The sequence below is a fragment of the Pollicipes pollicipes genome, unplaced genomic scaffold (genome assembly GCF_011947565.3).
Source record: "Pollicipes pollicipes isolate AB1234 unplaced genomic scaffold, Ppol_2.1 Scaffold_6138;HRSCAF=7277_pilon_pilon_pilon, whole genome shotgun sequence".
NCBI lineage: Eukaryota > Metazoa > Arthropoda > Thecostraca > Pollicipedomorpha > Pollicipedidae > Pollicipes > Pollicipes pollicipes.
Window position 1 is genome coordinate 25673693 of NW_023596818.1, and position 25493 is coordinate 25699185.

Genomic DNA, 25493 nt, shown 5'->3' on the forward strand with positions numbered 1-25493 from the left:
GCTGAGGAATTTGCCATTAAGCTTCTAAAAATACACTGTTTTGTCCTATCTGGCACATTCGAGGATACCATTGATCTAGAGCATGGCTTATAAGCTCCCTGCGGGCAAGACGGCACTGTTGGTTATATGTTACCCATGGCAATTTGGCTCGGACGTCATGAAATCTGAAGTCTTGAGCGCTAAAACAAACTATTCCAGCTTGAAAGATCCGTAAAAGTCCACTTGGCCCTGCCAGTTATACCCGCTAAAGAAGCTGCTGTCCTCTAAAGCTCGCGATCTGCGGATACACGCGCTCGAAAGTAGCTGCTGTTGAGTGCACACAACATAGCGTGGTGTTGGAGGCAGGAATGGTCGCTTTCCCCGTGCTGCCCCAACTGGGGCTTCCATGGGGCCTGAAGGAGGCACCTCGGAGCCTACATGTCTTTCCCAAGCCGCTTTCTGGTAAGGCTAGATCTTTCGACGAGCATTGGTCGAATGCCTTCCATTATCTGCACGCCGCATCTGACGCCTATCACCGCGTTTTTAATTACTCGTCACGTTTCGCGTGCTGGGAGACCAGCCGGTCGGGCGATCCAAACATGACAGATAAAGCCACGAGGCGATTGCGGCCCGAGACATCTGGGGAAGAGCGGCAGACGATGGTCATGATACGCGGAATGTGGAACATGACATGCGGCGGTGGTAGGATCAGACATGTTTAAAATTAGAATCAATTCTGAAGCTAGTTCTGGCTGCGCTGACGATGACGATGAGACCGGACTCACGCCGGTTATGAAGTTGATACGTTCTGGCGAAATAAACGGTGTTAACAGGCGTCTGAGAAGCCCTCTGCTCACACCAATAACGGCGATACTGTGCTCTGTCCAGAGTGGTTCGCATTTAGGTCAGAATGCAGGATAAATAAGGACCATTGTAAATAAAAACTCCTCCTCACCCCCGCACTGTATCGCAATCACAATCGCTAAGAACGGAGGTCACACGGCAAGAACAAACATCACGTATTCGCCAGCCAAAGATGGCTATCCAGCGCCAGTCACTCAGAAAGTGCGATTATATCATCACTAATTTACATTTCAACAGATCGCATGATAAGCTGGCCGTTTTTTTAAACCGAACCATGCAACGGTTTTGAATTCTAAGAAGTGCCCACCCACTGAGTTCAGAGCCGGGGAAAGGTTCTTCACAAAAAGACATACAGACTGGGGAGGATCCGCCCTGGTTCCCGTCTTTAATAGATATGTCTGCACGGCGCCGGATAAAGCTTTCGTACCTGTGCCACCCATCTTGTGTTTAATGTTAGTAGCCACACCACAAAGCCTGGGCTCGCGGCTCTAATGTTTAAGAAAGGTTTCATACATAGATGTGAGAGCCTCCACGCTAGAGTCGGACACCTTCCGTTGCCAACGCTGAAACGTTTTACCTTTTAGGGAAAAACTCGAAAAGCGTGCGAGAACTTATTTGGATTTGTCGCACATAAAAAACCTAAAGATATCGACCAGCGATGTCCCCGTAGAGGGTAAGATGTCTGAGACGAAATGAAAGATGCAGAGGACAGCACAGGGTAGAATTAAAAGCCGAACAAACTACCTAGCGCTGACACGCCGCAATAAGCTCTCGACTAATTGTTCGTACATTTGCTACCGTTAGACCAATACCTCTGCCGGCCACCTGGACCACAAAGACCAACAGATGATTCGCAACATATGCAAAGCAACTGTTGCGACTGCAGCCATTCGCGTCATGGTGATGAGAGTCCGCCGGCTCCCGTCGCCGCAGCTGCCGGCGGCGACGACATCGTCGAGGAAATAAAAACGGGAATCTCAGACTTCACGCCTGTCGTTTGGTCAAAAGCCGACGATGGAAACAGATTATCGTCGGGTGAGCGTGTAAATGCATGTAGGTGTGGAGGGGGGGGGGGGGGGAGTGAGGCCAACTCAGCCTCATTACCTTGAAAAGGTGCATGTAATCCGACACCAGCCGCAATCGCAACCATCACACCAAAACACCAGCTCGCTGCATGGATCGACAGAAACTTGTCATGGCGCTCACCGGTGCGAGCGTCAGCCAGTCTCACACCTACCAGCTTGCCGCGCTCCGCGCCACGTGTCGACCGGGACACCTGTGCACCGCAGGCACCGTTCACCCGTCCCCCGGCCGCACCGGCGCGCGGCGGCCGCCATTTTTGGCCGCGCGCTGGCAGCCGCATATGGGAATTGATTCATCCTCTATCGACGCGCCGATCAGGCCGCGGATTTATCCCAGAAACATCTCTATTTTACGCCGGCTATCGGCCGCGTCCAAATGGCTGGGGCGCACCGCTTATCTGCGAGCAGCAACACATACCGCTGCTCTAATGCGTATAAATCGGACGGCGGCGCGCGGCGCGTCGCGAGGCGTATCTGGTGCGCCGGCCGGCCGCTGGCGCGCCGCGATAAGGCAGATACGGCGCGCCGCGCGGCAAAAAACCGCCGCACGAACCCGCTCTTTTCGGCGCGCACGAAGATGGCCCAGCGATCGTCGGCGCTCGGTAGCCCTGGGGAGGGGGAGGGGGACGGAAGGGTGGCGGGGGAGGGGGGAGGGGAGCGCCGAACGTCGTCACGTCGCGTCGACTACGGCTACGGCGGAGAGGATGCTGCGCTAGCCACGCCGCCGCAGTCGTCACGGTCCATCTGCCGTGGAATGTCCTCACGTGTTGTGCACATCTCCGTGGAATGTCTCACGTGTGTGTCACATCTCCGTGGAATGTCTCACGTGTGTGTCACATCTCCGTGGATGTCTCGCTGTAGGTGTACTTGTCGTGGTAGGCGGACCGTGACCCACGCGCTGTGGTCTGTATACAGACGCGGTCCGGACGCGCGCCCTGCCCGTTCCGCTGGCGTCGGCTGGTGCTGTAAGCGTGTCGTTTCGACCTGCCAATGGCCTTGCCAGTGGCCTGTCACGGCCCCGTGCGACGCGCACGAAACCGAGCCAGCCGTGCATTGGCCGCATACCACCGGGCACGTCTGATGCCCTACAGGACCTCTGATCCTGCGCCCCCGAATCCCACGCGCAGTTTGTGGTACGCGCAGCACTATTGCTGGCGGTTCATTTGTGTCCTAGTAGGGGCTCGCCGACCGCAGGTTGTCATGTTGTGCGCCAAACGCGCAGCAATACGCAGCGGGTTTCGTGAGACTCTTATTGACTCAGTCGCTGGCCTCAGCGGGTGCAGATGACTCAGCCGTGAGCATCAGCGGGTGCATGGTGACCCAGCAGTGGACATCAGCGGGTGCCTCAGCGGGTGCAGTCCCCTGCGCAGTGGGCATGTGAGCGTTGCTTCCGAGCGTGGATCTTGACGCACTCGTCGCCCCCGTCGCCGCAGGCTCAGACCGTATTGTACAGACATCACGCGGCCCACGCGGCCATCGGCTCGTAGCCCAGCGTGATGTACACCGTGCCGAGTTGCGATCCCACGCCTTGGTTCGAGTCGCGCGTCCGTTCGTGAACTGCGCTGGTGACTGTCCCGTGGGTCGTGCGTTGGACCCCGTGGGTCGCGGGCGGGACAATGGCGTGGACTGTGCCGTGGACCCTCGCCTTCCTTTCAGATTCACGTGCATACGCGCCCCTGACCGGACCCTGCGCAGTGCATCACACCACGCCTGCTGCGATGAACGAAGCCTTGCCGTGCTCTGAACCCGCCACCCAAGCCGTGAACCACACCACGCCACATCGTGACCACATCACGGCGTGCTCTGAACCCGCCAACCAAGACGTGACCACACCACGCCACATCGTGACCACATCACGGCGTGCTCTGAACCCGCCAAACCAAGACGTGAACCACACCACGCCACATCGTGACCACATCACGGCGCGCTCTGAACCCGCCACCGAAGCCGTGAACCACATCAGGTCCACATCGTGGCCACATCACGGCGTGCTCTGAACCCGCCACCCAAGCCGTGAACCCACACCACGCCACATCGTGACCACATCACGGCGCGCCAACCCGACCAGCAGTGCCATGCAACCCGACCCGCGGCGGCGTGGCGTGGCGTGGCGTGGCTGGATTTATCGCTACGCCGCTCCACATCGCCGGCCTGCCCGCCATGCACGTGCAGTGCCTTATCGGCGCGCAGGCTCCATGCAACGATAAGGCGGCAGCAGTAAGACAGCTTACAGGACGCCTGGTGATGCTATCTGCGAATGCGGCTTATCCAGTGATGTATGATGACATTCAGCTGGAGCGCGATGGCAGACGAGGCCTCGGTCCGGGCCCGGCCGGGGCCGCGGGCGTGCGGCCGGCGCGGCGCCCAGCCACCGAGGCCCTGACGTGGCGTGTCGCATCTCTGCGCCGCTCGGACGTGGCGTAAGACATAGCTGCGCGGCTCGGACGTGACGTATGACATCTCTGCCCCATTCAGACGTGGTGTAAGACAGCTATGTGCGACCCGGACGTGGCGTATGACGTCTCTGCGTGGCGCTGACGTGGCGTACGACATTTCTGCGCGAATCGGACGTGGCGTTATAACGTCTATGCGTGGCGCTAATGCTTCATCTGCCTACTCTACATTGCTTTGAAGTGGCATTCTATCTTCTGCCGGGTCTCTGACGTGGCCCGGTCACCTTTCTGGGCCAAGTATGGTGTTTGTTTGCATTACTGATACGACACGCACTCAGCGATGTCACTATCCATACCTTCGGGGGGCCTGAGCCCCCAATGTGATTTGGGCCCGCCTCAACGCTCCTCTTAGCCGCTGACTTCCCTCCCCCCTATGCATTGGCAGAAAGGGAATGCTGGGCCAATGAAATACAGCTGAAATCCAGTGTCAGAACTGACTGAACTCCTGGTGCACTAGGGTACCTAAATGGCACCACTATCAATATCATCATTATATATCATCACCATCGCTATTACATCGGTTTTTAAATGGGAAATTATTCCGGCAATGTCAAACTAATTTTGAGCCCAAATGTTTTCTAGTTACATTTTGTCATCAGGGACGCAAATCAAAGTGGCCGAAATTTGCTGAGAAAATCAAGACTTGGGGGCAGCTTTAATCAATTTTATTGGCCCACCATTCCAGCCGATTTTAGGAAACGATACTCGAGAACACTGTACATCACCTGCCGCGTGAAATGTGTGACCTTTGTTGCCACCACCATCGGCACTAGCTTGATGTTTGTCATCTCTCCATAATTTGTACGTGGTTGTCTCTCCTCCACCTCTCCACACTACTATGTCATGTTTGGTTTCGTGACACCGCGTGACGGATGGATCCAAAAGACCTGGAGCCACGGCTCCCCATCTTTTTTTAGCAGATTTTGGTTGAGTGTAAGATTTCGTAGGACGGATGCCTATCAGCACTGATTATCCACTACAACATTTTCGAAGATTCCGCCCTCGTTCCCTCCTCAGTATCCTCAAGGTATTTCCGTAAGTCCCGTGGTCATGACCAGTGGAAAGCAGCGGAATTCATTCCTTTTGTGGGCCTTTCATGGACACCACCTTTCCCGCAACACGATGCAAATGTTCGGCACGCTTCATGGCCCCATTAATTTGAGCCCCGTCCTCCTCCCCTCCTGCACGCTCGCCCCGTCCTCCTTCCCTCCTCACGCTAGCCCAGTCCCTCTTCCCTCCTCACGCTAGCCCCGTCATACCTCCCATTCTCACGCCCTAGCCCACCGTCCTCCTTCCTCCTCACGCTAGGCCCCGTACTCTTTCCCCTCCCTCCACGCTCAGCCCCCCGTCCTCCTTTCCCTCCGCACACGCTAGCCCCGTCCTCCTACCCTCCTCACGCGAGCCCCGTCTCCTTCCCTCTAACGCTAGCCCCGTCCTCCTCCCCTCCTCACGCTAAGCCCCGTCCTCCTTCCCTCCTCAAGCTACCCCGGCATCCTCCCCTTCCTCACGGCCCGCTAAAAAAAAAGCCCCCCACTAGCCCCGTCCTCCTCCCCTCTCACGCTAGCCAGCCCGTCCTCCTCCCCTCCTCACCTAGCCCCGGCACGACTCCCCTCCTCACGCTAGCCCCGTCCTCCCCCTTCCCTCCTCACGCCGGCACCTCATGTTAAAAAAGCGCGAAGCCGATGCAACCGACCCCGCCTTCTACTCATCGGTGGTCTCCGTAAATCCAGTGGGCTCAAAGCGCATCGACGGCCCACCGACATAAGCCGAAGCATTTGTTGTGAATGATAAAAAAGGAACTTTTATAGTGGTCTCTTCGTCTTATCTGTGCCATCGTTAGTTAATGCACCATGTTGTAATTTGTCTCGATGCCGATCGTGCACCCTACCTACAGCCAATGGACGGTCGACGCAAGCGTTTTGTCTCACATCCCGCACTCAAATACATAATCGGCATTAACTATACGCTGCCACCGCCCGGATTGTATTGGATCCATTATGCGTCGTTCTCCTTGGGTTTTTACATTCGCCAGGAGTGATAGCATCGTTTGGGCGAGTGCGCGACGGACGTATCGCCGGATCTCCCTGGCGCGGCAATGGCGGACTGGAGCTGATAAGGTCGATAAGAGATGGCTCTGATAGTCGTATCGCTCCCATCTAGAATAGACACGACAGCAAAACAGCGCGCCTTGCATGAAAGCTGGCGTCGGTTGGGTCGCCTGGCGCGGGTCTGAGCGACGAAACCGCCGCGCAGCTGCCGGCTGGAGACACCAGGTCAAGTTTTTCCGCCGGCAGCTGCGGGCGTCACTGGCGCAGCGGACCTGCTGGGGCGTTAACGTGCGCCATCCCACGGCAATCCGATGGGGGCTGCGGGGTTACCCTCAGCGCGATGCGGTGCCCCCGACGCCACGTGTGCTAGCGATTCACTCATGAAGCCAGGATTTCCTGAGGTTTCCTTTTATATCTCGTGCCGGGACACGTGACAGCTCGTGTGCAGTGGCGCGTTGCACAAGATCGGTTACTGATGGCGGCAAGGTCACGTTGGCTGAAGGACGAACGCAGGCCGCGGGAGGAAACCGGACATCCCGTCATCGCAATAGTCAGCAAGAGATGCTGCGCTCGTGCCTCGAGGAAGTACGAAGATGGAACACTCTGCAGTGGCACCCAAACTCAAGCCCGCTGGCTGCATGGCAGCGCCACTCACCAGCCCGACATCAGTCCGACATTAGCACCACATCAGGCCGACATCAGCCCGTCATCAGGCCGACACCCGCCCGACATCGGGCCGACATCGGGCCGACACCGGGCCGACATCGGGCCGACATCAGGTCGACATCAGATCGGTACTGTTCCGCCATCAGGCCGACATCTGCCCGACATCAGGCCGACATCAGGCCGACATCAGCCCGACAGGCCGACCGCACCCCTCCCTTTCGCCTCTGAGACTGCGGTGTACAAACTCATGACGTCACCTGGCACGTAGTGTTGGACACACAGCATTGTTGCGGCCCAGCATGACGCCAGCACGTGTGCAGCGCCGCCGCCCATTGTTCCCGGCATCGGAAAAAATCCACCCATCTTCCAGAGATAGCGGCGGCAGCTGCGCAGCCGGCGCTGGGAAATCGCGCTGCAAACTGCACGGGCGGCGCCCGCCCCGGGCGGCTTTCGCCCGAGGTCAGCGTCAGGTCAGCCGCCGACCGCGCCGGCCCATGACCCTGTGACCTCTGCGTCGCCCCCCAGGAAGCCGGCGTGGTTTATCAGGCGGCGTCATCGGACAGTCTATCGGCCCGTCCCGGTCGCCAGATAGAGGCGCCGATAGTTGCCTCCACATGCCACCAGATGTCAGTGATAAGGGTCACGTTCACTGCAGTCCGCCTATATTTGGCGCGCTTGAAACACTGCGGGGTCCCCGCCTGTCGGGCAGGGAGCGCCGCTGTGCCACCGGGGGCAGACGGACTGGGCCGTTCCCGAATCCCGGCAGCCACAGTATCAGCAAACACCGGAAGTGCGTTATTCTCGCGCAGTTATCTCGGCTGTGTCCGCTTGATGCACCGGGGCACGGCGGATTTTTCATCCCACTTATCCTCAGGACGCGGGCGTAGTTCCACGAAGAAAATGGAGCAAGCGTCAAAATGGCCTGCTACAGTCTCTCACGCGCGACAAATTCTACGCGTTTCACAAACAGTCAAGTTATTCCGCACGCCAAAGACCAGAACTCTCTCCTTCGAAAAACACATTGCGAACTGATGTGGCCAGCCTTGTGGGGAGTTTCAAGTTACCAGTCGCAAGTTACCTGGTGATCCTTCCGGAATGTTCTAACAGCCTGAAGCGAATCACTTTCATCTGCGCATGGGTGCAGTGTTCCGATGATGTCTTAATCGAATTTAGCAAGCGATGTCCTTGTTTTAACCTTGACACATTCCTGCAGTTGCATCTTTGCATGTCCGATGGCGACTGTATAATAATGGTCACCAGGCGCCACTGCGATCAACCACAGCTCACCGAGAGCAAGCAAAGTATACAACCATGGCCGTCGACACCGTTAAAAAACAGCTGCCCCGATCAAAAGAAGATCTGCACAACCCATCCCGAGGCTAATCCACCCCGTGAGTGGGGCCGCCGCCACTCTCTGCACACATCCGCGTCGCCTCAGACAGCAGAGCCTCCTCACGGCGGCTCTGAGTCGGCTGCAGAGGGCCGCGGCCGACTCCAGCGTCACAAACACGCCGCCGACCGACACATTTTCGGCGGCACGCCCCCCTCCGCCCGCTATCTGGCGTCCCCGGCGGACTGACTGCAGCCTTATCTGGGGGCTGAAGCTTGAAGGCCAGCAGCACCTTATCGCCGGACGATAAGCCCGCTGGAGAGAACACAGCGCCGGCCGGCCGGCTCAGCTCCAGACGGGGCCGAAGGGGACGCGGCCAGACAGCCCGACAGACAAACAGACAGCCAACCAGACAGACCGGCAGGCGCGGAAGACAAGCAGGACGGCAGGCAGATGGACGGACGGACGCGACAGATAGACAGACCGAAAAAAAACACGACAAACGTCGGTCAGACGAACGGCAAGTATCGACACGACAGACAAAACACTAATAGCCGCATGGCGCCAGGCAAGCAGGATCAACCGACCAGCCAAACAGACAGAGAGCAGCGGCCGGGATGACAGACCGAATCGGCCAGGCAGCCAGACAGCATCAGTCAGCTAGCGCAGACTGCATAGGCTGGCGGGTTAACCACAGAAAAAGAAAAAAACACGGGCCAGACAAGCAGATGAGCTAGGCCAGCATTGGGTGGACAGCCAAGCAGTATCGGCTGGACAGTAAGACAGAACGGACGTATGACAGACGGACAGAACAGACGTCCGAATGAACAGATTGCCAGGCGGCGAACCGCACCGCCGGAGGACAGCAGAAACTGGGCAACAAAAACTGGTGGGCGCCGTGCAAGGACAGCAAGAGATCAAAGCCAGAGGCGCATGGCGTAGAGCGGCGCAGTTACGTGTGTTCATTAGATGCTTGCTGCTGTCGCTGTCGGTGGCCTGCTGTGTGCTATCAAACTCGCAGAGAATGGGAGGCGAGTATGCTCAAGTTGTGGTCACCATAATGCATTTTCGTCACATTTAGCACAGTTTCTTTGAGATTTCGCACTTATCGCAAGAAGCGTTTGCTTGAAAATGCACGTCGAGATGTTCATAAACACTCTTCCTTCTTTCAGATCCGATTAAATGATTCGCAAGAGTGCCAGTAGAACCCAATCAAGCGAACGCAATACCGATCGAATGGTATGCCGAAGATCGCAAAAGACTGGTAAATCCATCCGCCGAATAAAGCGTCAGAACACTTACATCAACGTGACGTCACTGGCAGCGACGTGGCACAAATGCCGTGCATAATTGCAGCCAGAAAGAGGTTTGGTAGAAGCTCTTAAGTACAAAGGGGCCTTTGATGTAACATTCATTAGTTTGTGACACTGACGGGCCCATTAACACATCACGCATGATCGATGTTATTCCATGAAACTGATTCATGCTGGGCGGGTAATCCATGACATCACCTCCTGACACTCCGAACATAAAACGTCTAATGAAAAACTCAACGGCGACGACCCGAGACTGCGAACAAACGCGGATGATCAGCTAACTACAACATGCATTTTCTTGCATGAAGGTTCGCGATGCATTTACCCACATTTCACACCTTATTTGACAACCGGAGCGGCGCCAGTGAAGTCAAACACCGGGCATGAGGCGACACTTACCACGTCATGCTGTGCTGAGCCTACCCCAATACACTCCAGTGAAGAGCGCTCACCCCGCTGCCCTTTGGCAGTCATACAAATTACGATGGTACCCAAACCACCGGTGTAACAGTCAAAATCAACAGCAGCGCTCAAATGGAGGGGCTCGCAGAAGGAGCAGACTATTAAACCAGCCAAAGATATGTCCAAGACATCCAGAGCGCACGTGCAGCGCCACACGAGCGCCGGTTTTCAAGACGTCAGACTGGCAGGTGGTAGCGTGGACCGACCAGGTAGTCCGCGACTGAATGATGGCGACTGAACGAACGGTGAGAAGCGGCGGTTACCGAACATAGCGGCCTTGGTGGCGAATTCCGGCATCCCGCCGCGGCGCCCGGAGAAATCAAAACAAGTCAGCGATTATAAAAGAGCTGGAGCTGACACCACCTATGCGAGAGAGGAATCCTGGTAAATCGTTCTCAGCTCGAGACGGGGACCCAGGTGGAGCAGCTGCTTCCGCGGGGTTCCTCGGAGGGCGTACGCGGACCCCTCTGACACCCTGTCCCTGCACCAGCACCTCCCTCCCTCACCGGGAAGCCCAGTGGCCCGATGTGTGCGCGTCAGCTGATGGAGAGATGGGGAGCCGAAGATGGCAGCGGCTGCGTCAAGATCGGCATCAGCCCAAAGAGGTGGACAAAAGCGGAAGGGGAGCGCGGGGACCGGGAGACGGCTGCCGCGTGGGGAGATCGGAGACGACCCGCGGAGACCGGACGATACGCCGTCGCGGCGCACAACTGGCGGGCAGGTGGCGCAGCTTAAGCCCCGCTCTCTCCACAGCGCCTTGGGTGCGGGTTTGTTGTCAAATGTTTCAAGCCCAGCGTCCATCTTCTCTTTGCGGGCCTGCGCGTCGCAAACGGCCCGCGGCTGATGAAATGGGGTAAAATGGTGAGTGTGCCCGGTTGATCCCTCGCCCAGCTGGGACCTCTCCAGTGCGGGGCCATTTGTTTACAGACCGAGCTCGCCCTTTATCTCGGGCCCGGCAGTGAACGCGTATCAGTTTCAGTAGATTGATCTGGACGGACTGCAGACTTCGACCGAGGGCAGAGCTTATCGCCGATTTCCAGATTGTGCTGCACGCGGTAGCCAACCAGCGCAAGACATCGTCTCCCAAACGATCGCTCTTGTGAAGAACGGCCGTAAGCAGCGTCAAGTGCGGCGCTAATTGGAAGGCTCTTATCGCCGGCTGGCAGAATCGGCGCTATCAGCGCCCCCAGGGTCGTCCAGATCAGTGCCCCGGGTAACGAGTCCGGCCCGCGCTCGGTTCCAGTCCGCAGATAGCCCACACCGAACGTTGCAAATGCCGCCGCATAAGACGCAACGGGTCTTTTTGGTAGACGACGCGCCGCTTATGTCGTAAGCGGCTGAAACGGTCAAGACGCATGCAGGCTCCAGCAGCGCTCAGCACCAGTAACCTGACACGAGTTTTCCGTAACAGCGGTCGCCTGTTTGTTTGCTCGATATCAGCACGCATTACCACGTAGCATACTCGCCCCCCCCCCCCCCTCCTAACCCCACCCACCCCCACCCCATCGGTCCGGTGTCACTGGCGACTCCGGTGGACCGGTACACATCCGCAGGCCCCGCCCCATCCGCATCCCCTGAGGTCGCCAACCCCTGGATACGCCCGATGACAGGCCTTACGGCGTCGCGAGCGACGCCGCGGAGGGGAGGCCAGGGAGAGGAAGAGGGCGAGTAAGCCCCCCTCCCCCAATGACCTGAATGCTAGACACTACACTTATGGCGTCTCGTAGAAAAAGGTGTACCTGAAATACCCTCGTCTTCCAACATGCTCCGACAACGTCATCTTGGGCCCGACGCGTGACAATGTCACCGCCGCGCCGACCGGTAATCAGTGACGTCACGAGGTGAGGCCAGGCGGCCCCGCGCCGGCCGCGCAGCGCTGCCTTATCGCCAGAGGATCATATCGGCCCATCCATCGACAGCGCCATCTCGCCGGCGCCGGCTGGCGCCGCGTCAGCACTGCTGACGACGGCGAGCCCGGCGCGGCGGCGGCGAGCCCGGCGCCGCGCGCGGAGGCGCCCTTTCCTCGGTCCGCCGGCGGAGGCGCGGTCTCGGCGCGCGCGCCCACCCACGTGCGGAGCTGCCGGTGGCCAACGCGTCGAGACGGGAGAGTTTCGCGAACGTGGGTGGCGTGGCGCGGAAGGGCGATGGGAGTGTGGCAGTGGCGCAGTGTGCAGGTACATTGAACCAGTGAGGTCGCTAGCGGTGCGACGGTGAAAGGCAGCGTGTAAAAATCGGGACCTGCGTCTTCACGACGGCGTACCGAGACCGAACGCTGTTGCCGCAAGAGTATGAAAACCACGTGATCAAACACTCGCGCAAGTGCAAGACGGATGAGACCTCATTGCTTAGCAGCTTAGTCAACTTGCACGGACAAGCTATAAGGTTATAGTGAACATAAACTCATCTGCTGAATGCAAAGTAATAAATTGATGCCGTCACTAAAACATGGAAACACCTGCCACCATAAGCACTCCAAGCAAATCCAGTGCAACAGCAGCAACATGCTGGTGTACGCTTATTTCAACTGGTCATATTCACGAAAGCATTACAAAATCACTGACGTCACAGCTACAGTTTCCAGTGGCGTCACGCGCTGCCATGTACGTGTCAGGGATATCGACATACCACTCTGACCTCTGAATCCACGCTCACACACACATAAACACCTATCGGTCGAGAGATAAATCTGGAGGCCTTGTAATCTGTCCACTTTTTGCCTCCACGGCTGCGGAGCGGTTTACCGCCTCCCGCGACAGATCCACGCGATAAAAATTACATATCTGACTAATTAGGGAGGCACGGATTGGTCATTAAAATTCTCGATCGATAGTTGCATGTCGGCGGGACCGATTTCGGGACGATACCGGCCCGGGTCTCTCTATCGCACCAATCAGACCGTAAACAGAAAATAGCCCAGCCCACGTCCGCCATCAGGCAAGGCCTCGCCCCTCTCCCTCCCCAACGGGGTGAAGCCTCGGCTGCTGCCCTCTCCCCCTGAACACGCTCGCTGACGGAGCCGGCACGTGTGAAGGCGGTCGATGCAGGCACGCCGGGGCGTCGAGCCGTAACGGCCTCATGCATGGTGTCGCAGTGGCGACATCGTGTCCGGTTTTTGTGTAATATGTCACACCCCCGTCGGCCGGTACAGCGCGCAAAAACCAGCCCGCTCCCAATTAAACGGCGGAGGTTCACGCGGAGGGATCGTCCGGCGCTACGGGGCGCACGCGGGGCAGGTGGCGAAGGGGAAGGCCGCTCGCGCACTGCGACCCCTCTTTATCTCAATATGTCTGTGTTGGCCTGTCATCTGCCGAGTTCCAGCGCCACGGCTCAGCCTTTTTGCAAAAGCGAAAACCAGCTGACGTCTTGATCCGCGTGGAGCATGTTTCGACGTCCTCATGTTGAACTCGCAGGCATTAGTAAGCGCTGGCTAACGATTGCTGACAAAGTATACAACTGGAAGACAAACAAGAAAATAGAACCCAAAAGAGCTTTTCAATGCCAGCCCCAACCCCGTCTGACGTTGCCCTCCACAGCTGCTCCCGCCTCTCCCCTCCTGAGGGGCGGGGATGGGCCAGCCAGCGCCTAGCGCCCTGCCAGGTCCCGAGGGTCCGGGTCACGCCCCCGCCCCTCCCGCCCGGGGCCGCAGTGGCCAGAGAGGAGCCGTGCCCGCCGATAAGCGGCCGTCCGGCAGGCATCTGTGTACGCGGCGCGGGGCCGCCTGGCACAGGCTCCAGCGACGGAAGCTCGATAGACGGCGGCCCGGCAGCGCCGTCGCCGGCCGGGGAGCGGGCGCACGCGATGCGGCCGGTATCGCGTCGGCCGCCGCTTATCTGGTCAGCGCCGGTCACGCGGAGTCGGCGGAAAACTGGCGCGGAGCGGGCGCCACCGCGCTGGAGATCCACGGCCCGGCGGCCAGACCACCGGGCATTCCACAAATTAGTGGCGGCCAGCTGGGCGCCGTAGATAATTTGCACCCAGGCGGCCTGTGGACCGTGCCCTGCCGGGAGGGCGGGGGGGGGGGGGGGGTCCTGGGCTTCGGAAGGCGCGCTCTGGAGGAGTGGGGAGGGATGAGCTCCGCTACCCCGAGGGCGCTAATGTGGGGCTGTGTGGTGCGGAAGCGGAGCTACCGCACGATTACGACTACTCGCGCACGCTGGCGCTGGAAAGATAGAAATAATGTGGCAGCTCTTGATGAGAATGCAGCTGGACTGAGCCGGGCGCGACCCGTCCGGAGACGGCGACAGGGAGACGGTGCTGAATTCCACGCGCAGCCATTAAGTCCAGTGAAGAACCGTTGTGGTGCTCGTGGATATTCATAACCCCCACCAAAATTACAATTCATTTGCACGCTGAAACAGACCGATTCAAGTATCTCATTGAAGCAAGTGAAATCATACGCAGCAGTCGGAGTTCGACGACAAGATCAACCATCACAGGAAAACACACCGAATCAACGCACCGCTAAACTCCTGACTGCCGTTTACCTCACACGTCCTTCTATTCCCCGTACGGGTGTAAACTTAAGCCCGTGTCTACACCCGTGTCTACCAGCGCGGTGAGCGTAGTTGCGAAGCGATGTTCAAGCAGATGATGTCAGGCCTGTGTACGCAGCGCAGCGCTGATAACCCGCTGTAGATGAGCTCGCGTGACCAATCACAGCCTTGCGCGAACACGACCGCCTTTGCCGTCCCACTGCCCCGCTCGTCCCACCCAGACTACCCAGTCCGTTTCATGGGCGAGCCATCGGGTACAACCGCGAGGCAGGTGCAAGTGTTGGCTCCAGGTACGCAGGGAACGGGCGCATGTTTCACGCTCCTGGGCATGATTTATGGTGGACATATCGCGATGTTTGAGCTAGACCGATAGGCGGTGTCCGGTGCCCAGTGCACCATGTTCGCACGATTACAGAGGTGGTCTTACATTACAACCAATGCACATATAGGTCGCATGGGTGAATTCTAGACCCTAACATTTCGAGTTGACACACATGAATTATGCATGGTATTTTTAAAATGCACATCAAGCAAGGTAACATGCGTATATGATCAACTTGATCGCCAATCCAAAAGCTTTCACCTTGCTTGCGATAGTTAAACTCACTGCTTAACCCTCTGTCATAGCTAAAAGACATCACAATGGTCATGCCTTCCTCCTCAGAAAACACCCATCGACGTCCAGTTCGTCCCCTAAGCCCTACAGCTCGCACCAAGCCATGCAGGAAAATATTCGCACGTGCCAATGGGTGCAGAAAACAGGGCGTTAATGCCGAGAGTTAACTGGCGGCAGATGGTATCAGGAGCGATAAATTTCTGATGAGGTTCCGTCGGGCGTCGGGCAGGTGGTGTCTGGCGCGTAATGTCCGTCCTGAGCCTGCTGTCGTCGGGGGCGGGGCGCCGGGCGCCTGCGGGGGGCAGGAGGGGGCAATCGTCATCCCCTGGCAGCGCTCGATTCGTCCTCCGACCCTGCATCAGGCCTTATTCATACGTCGCTGGTGACCAGGGCCTAAGGGAGGACGTGCCGTAAAAGTAAGCCAGCCAAGCGTGTGATGAGGTGCTGCGAGGTCACTGACCAGGCCCGCTCTGCATATGACGCCGCTCCTGACCCCGTAAACAGCGCGAACGATTGCAGTGATTACGCGGTGGCCTGCCGTCCGCCGTCCGCTGACCGCTGACCGCTGACCGCTGACCGCTGACCTCTGACCGCTGACCGCTGACCGCCGACTGCCGACCGCTGACCGTTGACCTCTGGCCACTGACCGCTGACCGCTGACCGCTGACCGCTGACCGCTGACCGCTGACCGCTGACCTCTGACCGCTGACCGCTGACCGCTGACCGCTGACCTCTGACCGCTGACCGCTGACCGCTGACCGCCGACTGCCGACCGCTGACCGCTGACCTCTGACCGCTGACCGCTGACCGCCGACTGCCGACCGCTGACCGTTGACCTCTGGCCACTGACCGCTGACCGCTGACCGCTGACCGCTGACCGCTGACCGCTGACCGCTGACCTCTGACCGCTGACCGCTGACCGCTGACCGCCGACTGCCGACCGCTGACCGTTGACCTCTGGCCACTGACCGCTGACCGCTGACCTCTGACTGCTGACCGCTGACCGCTGACCGCTGACCTCTGACCGCTGGCCGCTGACCGCTGACCGCTGACCGCTGACCGCTGACCGCTGACCGCTGGTGGATGGCCACGCCGTGGCCTCCGGCGGCCAACGGACAGTGCGATCACCGGTTCCGATCGCCGTCGCCGATCGCGGCGCGATCTCGCTCTTAACATGCCACGAAATTGGATGAAGGATCGATTGTATCGTCCGCTCATTAATTGCCCCGTCAAGGGCGGCTGGCCGCCGGCGCTGCGCGTATAAGGAGACGTCACGGTATTTTGACAGAGGCGCCCGCCACCGGGCTCTGCTCGCGCCGCGTTAGGGCGGGACGGGTGAAGGTGGGCACAGCGGGGCACAGCGGGGCAAGCAAGGCCACAGTAAGGCACAGCAGGACACGACGGGAAACAGCGAGATACAGTAAGGCACAGCGGGGCACAGCAGGGCATGGCGGGGAACAGCAGGACAAATCAGAGGCACAGCAGGGCACAGCGGGAACAGCAGGAAGCGGCTGGGCACAGCGGGCATAGTGTGGCACAGCACGGCACACCGGGACCACAGCGGGACACAGCGGAGCACTCAGGGCACACCGGGACCACAGTGGGGCACACCGAGGCCACAGCGGGACACAGCGGGGCACAGCAGGGTATACCGAAGCCACAGTCGGGCACAGCGATCGCTTCACGCGCCGTCGGCGTGGCAGCTAGTAACACGGTGATCTTCCCATGGTGAAATAGGAGAATACAAATAACGCAATTGTGTGTGAACACTGCAGGCGCCTTTTCAGTTCATGCGCGGACTATGGCCGTTCAGGTCTATGTAAACAATTAAGGGGTCCGCTCAAAAAACGGAGTTCAAAGTGGCGTATACAAAAGCCCCGAATAGCGTTCTGACGATCCAGAACTCAGTTGGTCCTGTCTTAATGAAGTGTTGCAGTATTAGCATCCGAAAGCGAGATCCAGTCAGATGTATTTAAGTTATTAAACATGTGTCAGTGAGCAGGGAACAACACGACTTTGCTTCACGCCAAGGCGGACTTCAGAAACTGCGCCACAACGGCTCGCAAGACTTAAGTCCTTCATGATGCAATCCAGCACGTAATACAAAGTTCACCGGCATCACCCATCCCTCGCTGACAATGTTGGTTCAGTGCTGGCACGAATTTGTTTACATTTTCTGCTTCGCGACCGAGCCACGGTGACGTCACTGCAGCCCGCTGGCACGCCTTATGCTTAAACGGCGGTCACCGGCACCCCGGGTCATGGGGTCGTATCGTCCAGGGATTCAGAGACATCTCCACCATATGTTACCCAAGGTCAGACAGGCACACCCGTCTACACAACAAGTACGCTTCCCGAAAATACATCTATAAAAATTCAGGCAAGGACGCGAGCTCGCTCACCTCCGGCGTACCCATTGTTATTCGAGCTTTGAACACGGGCGGTTTTTGGCACTTATCTGTGGCGATCACGTGCTGACGATCAATGCAGCACCTGTTGTGTGACTGGGTGTACTCTATAAGTGCACCGACCAGGAGCGGTGCAGACAATGGCGAGAACTGCGGGGGGCGCGTCCCCCCCCCCCCCCCCCCGAATAATAATCATGAAGCTTCGCATTATGCCTGCGTCGTTGCAAAGACAGGATGGACCTACTTTACACGCTATCGCCTCCAATCGCCTCCCGTGCACCACATGTGATCCGGTGGTCGTACCTCTGCCTAGAAGGTATGATGACACCGCGCCACCGTGATGGCCATCGTGAACGTCTGAAAACGTCACTGAAATCTGGCCGTCATCAGATTATACAAAGAGAAATACATTTTTTGACACGCTGTCAGTGATCAGATCTTAATCCATGCACCGCATTACATATACAGAATACATTGTGGAGACTTGCATAAAAATGACCCAAATGGACACACGGTGCAGCTGCGCAAACCTGAGCACCAGGATGCCACCATGGCCCAAATGACCAAACGGTGCAGCTGCGCAAACCTGAGCGCCAGGATGCCACCATGGCCCAAATGACCACACGGTGCAGCTGCGCAAACCTGAGCGCCAGGATGCCACCATGACTTAAATGACCACACGGTGCAGTTGCGCAAACCTGAGCACCAGGATGGCACCATGACTTAAATGACCACACGGTGCAGTTGCGCAAACCTGAGCACCAGGATGGCACCATGGCCCAAATAACTACACGGTGCAGCTGCGCGAACCTGAGCGCCAGGATGCCACCACAGCCCAAATGGACACGGTGCAGCTGCGCGAACCTGAGCGCCAGGATGCCGCCATGGCCCCAAATGATCACACGGTGCAGCTCCTTACCGATTATCACTTCCTATGTTCACCTCAGACAAACTCACATCCGGGTGATCAAGTTTGCATCTGGTGATGCAAACTCGCGTCTGGTGAAAACTACAAACTGCATCGGTGAGCGCGCGAGATGTCTGTGCTCTGTCTGCCGGACTTGAGTGAATACCTTGACGTGAAGGAGCACTCTGGACTTCTCACAAAATTATGCCACCACTGAACTGCCATTTGCCGGTTTTCATCTCATCTCCGGAGTCACACCAGGAGTGCTGACATTCTACACGACACAAAAATATAAGCCACTACTCGACAGCATTTAAGTATCTCAAGGCTCTTCTCTCGACCCTTTGCTCGACGGTGCCTTCGCCAACGACCTTGGCATATTTGCTGCGGACGCAGCTTCAGCCCAATACACCAATGACATTAAAATGTTGGCAAGGACACAAAAAGCCTGCATCTCACGTCTGTTCGCTGAGGGTGAAGCAGTGATCCAATACGCCGATTACACTAAAACTTTAGGCTGGCGGTAAAAAAATGTGACTGCAAACTCCCATCGCTTAGATGGTATAGACTTTGACATTTCCCGCCCTCCCCCCCCCCCCCCCGGATCATTTGTTTTGAGCCACTAGGCTTAAATACACGCCACTAAAACTCAACTGATCCTGGCAGAAAGTGCTTAAAAACTCCGCCAAATGCCTCCTTTCAAGGGAACGACACAAGCATGACCTTGTCCCCCTTTCTGAAGCCAGAAACATCGGTGGAACATTCCATCGTCCCCCCACCATCGCCCGCCATGTTCCCCCGTCACCGGACGCTGCATGGGTACCTTGAGTGGTCCGTCACATGGGAGGGGCTACATGCCACCTCCTGTCGTCTCCGCCCTCGTCAGCGCGCTGCCACCTCCTGTCGTCTCCGCCCTCGTCAGCGCACTGCCACCTCCTGTCGTCTCCGCCCTCGTCAGCGCACTGCCACCTCCTGTCGTCTCCGTCCTCGTCAGCGCAATGCCACCTCCTGTCGTCTCCGTACTCGTCAGCGCACTGCCACCTCCTGTCGTCTCCGTCCTCGTCAGCGCAATGCCACCTCCTGTCGTCTCCGTACTCGTCAGCGCAAGGCCACCTCCTGTCGTCTCCGCCCCGTCAGCGCGCTGCCACCTCCTGTCGTCTCCGTCCTCGTCAGCGCAATGCCACCTCCTGTCGTCTCCGTACTCGTCAGCGCGCATGCCACCTCCTGTCGTCTCCGCCCTCGTCAGCGCGCTGCACCTCCTGTCGTCTCCGTCCTCGTCAGCGCAATGTCACCTCCTGTCTTTCCCACGCTTGCCAGCGCGCTGCCACCTCCTGGCGGCTCTGCGCTTATCAGCGCGCTGTCACCTCCTGGCGTCTCCGACTCGTGTGCGCACTGCTACCCCCTGTCGTCTCCACGCTTGCCAGCGCGCTAACCACTTCCTGGCGTCTCCACGCTTGCCAACACACCGGTTCTCTCGCAGATCCGACACTGTATCTCAATATATGGCGCTGGGACTCAAAAGAACCTGTCAAACGACCCGAAGTAAACTAACATGATGTCAAAACTAAATAAAATGAGAAAAAGTAAGCTGTCAGGATTAGTTTGGACGTAGCAAATGTCATGCTGCTTCGGATCTGCTACAGAGGCCGGACTGGCGCAGCGCTGATGCCCCAGCGTGGTGCCATGCGTTGTGCATGGAGCGTAAACTCCTCAGCTCGAGGAGCCCGTAGCGCTGGCCTGTGAGGCGTCCCACGGGGCACCATTACGCGACCCACCACACGGGTCAGGACAGTGACCTTTACATGCTAAGATCTCGCACCGAGATACTCTTGTCATGCGGTGCGGCGTTTCAAAGCGCTCTCACGTGACGCTTCCAGACTCCTCTGGCCCCTGTTTGGCCATCACCTAAAAAGGGGCCAACGGTCACCCGTCGCCAAGCAGGGGTCACCCTTCACACGTTGCGCCTGCCGGTTGACGGGTCAGATCGAGTTGGTGAGTTACGTTTCACTGTGTGCGCGAGCAGGCTTGTGCATGCCATGCCAGTTTCAGGTGTCTTGTCTGTTATTGACTTCCTACCTTTAACGTTATCCGAGGTGTGCTGTGTGATCGTGTCGATTAAAGTCGTACAGCCCTAAGCCGGTGTTGAGGACCTTCACTTTTGCATGTATGTATGTGTATTTGCTGGGTATATTATAAAAACGCTTGTCGGTGTCTGTGCTGTCAAAAATGACGCGATAGTTATGCAGGCTCAGTGATTACGTACCGTTGCATTGTGTCTAAAATCTTGTTCATGGATGGCTTACCTCCCCACAATCACAAAAATTAAGAGCACAATATTCCGCATATAGCCGGGACTTCCAATCACGTATCAATAGACATTTTCCGAACAATATGTGTACATTTTCAAGGGGACGGTCAAAAAAGGGAGACCATAGCGTACAAATACAGTGGAGAACACCACGCATATCACGTCACGCCACAGGGCAGAATGGCTGCGACCTTTCATGAGAAGTGATTCCCTCAAACAACTAAATCTGTCGCATCAAGCGCTAAGCTTTGCATGTCTTTGCACGTGTATCGCTAACTTTTTATTTTCACTGACGTCATTACATACGATATTCGTCAAAACGATCAACTGTTCGGATCACTGACACGTCCCGCCGGTGACTACGTTGTGATGAATATAGAAATTGTCCAGGGGTGAACCCTAGATTTTCCCAAGGCCAAATGTAAAACAAAACCAAAAACATTCCGCTGTCCGTGTCCAGCAGTCATGTTTATTGCTAAAATGATCAATATACATAACTTCAAAGAAAACGAAACTGACTGCTCAAAGCATGTTAGGTTGTCATTATAGTATCGAAAGAGAAAATCGGGCACAAAGCTATTTCATTATCGCAGGGCTGTCGGCCGATCCATATTCTGTCATCCAAATCCCATTTATCACAAGCACGATGTAACAGCTGAATCGAGATATGAATGCGACGGTATCTATTGCCTCTTGACGCTGGCTCACCTCCATAATGCGACGCGACGCTATCGTACAACCCATCGCACATTTCGTTAGCGGGAGGAGGTCATCTAATGCCCTCACATTCCAGGCGTTTCGCAATACCAGACACGAACATTCATCTATCGGAAGGGCTCAGAATTCCATGTATTGTATCGCTTGGTCTCAGCTGTTTCCCGTACTGAAACTACCAGATAAATTCGACTGACCTGTGGAAATATCTTTTTAAACGAACAAAACACCATGCGGTTCCGAATGGTCCGAAATCATGGAGCCTGGACGAGCCATGTAAGAAGGCACTGCAAACAGATAAAACATGCTCAAAGGCCGGGCGGTTTGCCATATCCGCCCCTTTGGCAGTGTTTAAAGCACGTAGGTGCCCAGAAGCGAAATATATCATCATTATCGCCTACGGGCCTGGTCCGCAAACATCGTTGTCCAATCGCATGGAAGCGAGTAGTAATACACGCGAACTCAAAGGTACGTTCGCATCCAAACATGTTAACCAAGTCCTCGATAAAAGCCAGACCAGTGAAACTTTACATACAGGGCAAATCAGGCCTTAAACGCCAGAGCAAAAGCTAAGCAAGGCTCATTTCTCGTCACCTGATATACACCCCGCCACGGGCGCATAGCAAGTTCGTTGTAATTTTATGAAGACCGGCAGATAAGGTCATCCGACCTCTCCCAAAACTGACGAACATATTGTATGTTACCACAATGGATAGTTCGTATAACCACGTAGCTTCAGCGCCTTAGTGTACCGAGGCAGCCATTTCGAACAATAGAAAGGGCGCTTTGGTTGACAAGCACGCGATCAGGGGACTACGTAAAAGGGCGTTAAAATGTGACTAAGACATACAGTTTCGGAGCACGAAAAGCTGCAAAAAAATGATGACACTCAGAGCCGGAGCTTTGTCCATAGTAATCGGTCGTTCCATCGTTTCATCGTTCATCGATGCGCGAATCATCGACGCGTTCACGCAAATGGCGAAGTAGGCAAAACGCAGACATTTTGTTGAGCAGTTTACATGTTCAGTGCATTGAATATTGCATGTACAGGTGTCGAAAAATATATGTGTATATATGTATAATATATATATATATACATATATATATATATATATATATATATATATATATATACTCACTACGTAAGCTTTTATACAGCCCATATGCACATTATTTCCTAAGCACTGCCACAGAATCCAATCGAACGAGACCTATTGCGGACCTGTGGCACACTGTGTTGTGTCGGAATCGGAGTCAACTCGAAAGCTGCGCTGACCTGCTCTGACGCAGGGTCGAAATCAACTGCGTGCGCCGCGAGTCCGACCCGAAACCGACTCCGCTGTGACGGAATCGAGCACAAGTCTGCATGAGAACACGCTTATCATTTCGTTTCAATTTGAAATGGACTGGCGACTATGAATATTTTAGGCTGCCAGCAAGGGCAAAATTTTACTTAATAAAAATATTTTACTTAAATAAAAATAGCACATTGTCATCGTTTTGCACCGGTGCAGAGAGCTGTCTTTGAGAATCCAGTTCTCCATCCTATCTCTTAACCACAGAGACATCCACGGGAGATTCAGCGATAAAATTAATAAGATCTTGACAGCAGGCAAACTTGATGTTTCTTGATCGCACCTGCCCCGTTGTATTAAAAATACGCTTCTTTGCAGACGTCACTAGATGGTAAACGCGACCAATTAAGGGAGTATCTCAACGTAACGTTGGTTCAGTTCAGTTGCATTGAGCCCTTTGTCGTGCCCCTAGGCACCTTAGAATGTTTTAGCCGCGCAAATAAGTAATGCAGTTGACGCGCCCTAAGAGCTCAGTAGCTCACCAACGAACTAGAATGTTTGAACGTCTGGAACACTCCCACGCCATGTCACATCCTGCAAACTACTTACGTTTTAAGTTGCATGCCAATATGCTCTGCAGCAAAGGAAGTCACAAATCCGTTCTCGGCAGAAACCCCCTCCCATCTGGCTCCCCTCAAGGAGATTTCCATCGACGGTATCTGAATACCACAGACAGCTCCTGTTGGGAGAACCAACGTCCATCCCCTCCCAGTCTCCTTCGTGGTAAAGCGACAGCCCACTGTCGGCGGACGTGAATAAGTCACCGCCCAGATTTAGCATCCAGGACGAGATCGCAGGCATTGGAAAGCATTACAGGCGACTGCGGACGTAAGCAGCGTTCGGGTCACTGGGTTCGGTACATCACCAAACTTCGGGAGGTGGGCGGATTTCTGCTTCACTGCAACATATGACCTAACCTAGCATGGCTTGCATTGACTAGTACTTGTATCGTAGGCGGAGCAGTGGATCCAGCGGCATTCAGTGTGTATTGACAGTGCTGCAGACGACGCAGATTGCTCCGCTTGCCGGCACGTGGAGTACGGCAGCATGGTTAGCACGACACCATGCCGCACGATCTTGCTCAACGCAAATTATTCTCTCCGCATTCCGTTCGGCACTCCCCTCGTTCATTTTCCGTTTTGGGGAGGGTGTAGGGAGCAAGGCAGAGTACCTCCGGCTCCATGTATCGAGAACTCTGGCATTATACCCGAAGTTGTTCAGAAACTATGGATCTAGGCCCCTTCATCATTTCACTTCGTAATTTGATTGTGTTGCTTGCAAAGCTTCCTCCAAGCAACACAACTTGTATGCGCCCTGATTCACGTCGCTAACGAGCTGAGACAGCTACCAGCTGCCTTCGATGTCATATCAAGATGTCGGTTTGCATTTTGTTCACAACATTGACTTCCAAAATTTTCAAACACGATAGTTTTGCACATGGCATAGCAAACGAGAGATATTCTGGATTGGCCATCATCACCCCACTTTCGACGAAGGCTCAAGACTAAGCCCGTGATGATGTACGGGGTCAAATCAAAATTCATTTCGACCCATGCACGTTTAAGAGACGTTTCTCTGCCCCCGGTACGAGCAAACCAAAGATCTGGGCAAGACAAATAACTACCACCTGTGGCGTAACCAGGATTTTGCCAAGGTGACGAAATTGGGTCGAAGAGGGTCCTTCCTGCCATACGGGACCTCTCGTCACCTTCGATCGTGTTGTTTCATCCGGGGACGTGCGTAGGCTCTAGATCCCATTTTGCTGCCGCGGTGGGTCGTTTTTATATCTTATGATGTCTACGGCTGTCCTGAATCGCCAAGAAGCATTGACGCCTTCGGGCCCAGGTGGAGTCCCACCACTTCCAGGAGCAGGGGGCATAGTCCCGAAGCCCCCACCCCCCTGACCTCTCCTGCCAGCGGCGGGATGGGGCCGGCCTTCAAAAGGTCGAGCGAAGTCCCCGCGCAGGCTACGCCTCCCAACACGCAAAAACGGCACATCCCAACTCCCACAACAGCCCTCACAGTATGTACTTCACGTTTGCAGGGCTTGGGGGTTGCTCTGTTTTCGACGCGACATCCCTGGTGATAAGAGCGCGCGCGCGGCGCCCTCCCCTACACACTATTATCGGACGACTATCCCGCCCGGCTCGGCTTCAGTATCGCAATGTTTATCTCCCTCAGATCACTGACGTCACAGGGTTAAGCTGTTTGCCGTGACGTCATCGTCGTCAGCTGCCTATTGTGTCGACAAAACTGGCGCGGCTGGGCTCTTACTCCTAACGCCAATGAATATAGGCCCGTAACAGCGGTTTTACGGGTCACGTCTTGTTGAATATTGAGCGTTGTGGGTGTATTCTTGTGCGCCCCTCCGTTCCTATGTTTGAGGATGTGTTTAACTTAGGGTCGGAGTCGGAGTGAAACCGAGAATCAAACCAAATTTCATCGAGTCAGGAATCAAGCGATTCATTTCAACTTGTCTGGTGAGTCCGAAT

General features: G+C 56.0%; 1 protein-coding gene across 1 annotated transcript in view; it reads right to left on the bottom strand.

Annotated features, from left to right (window-relative positions):
• The window catches only part of ush (Zinc finger protein ush), a 153102-nt gene extending 127974 nt beyond the window's left edge, over window positions 1–25128 (bottom strand). Inside the window, exon 1 of the mRNA XM_037228971.1 lies at window positions 25038–25128. The gene's annotated coding sequence lies outside the window, so the exon portion shown is untranslated. The remainder of the gene's footprint in view (window positions 1–25037) is intronic.
• Window positions 25129–25493: the final 365 nt, after the last annotated feature.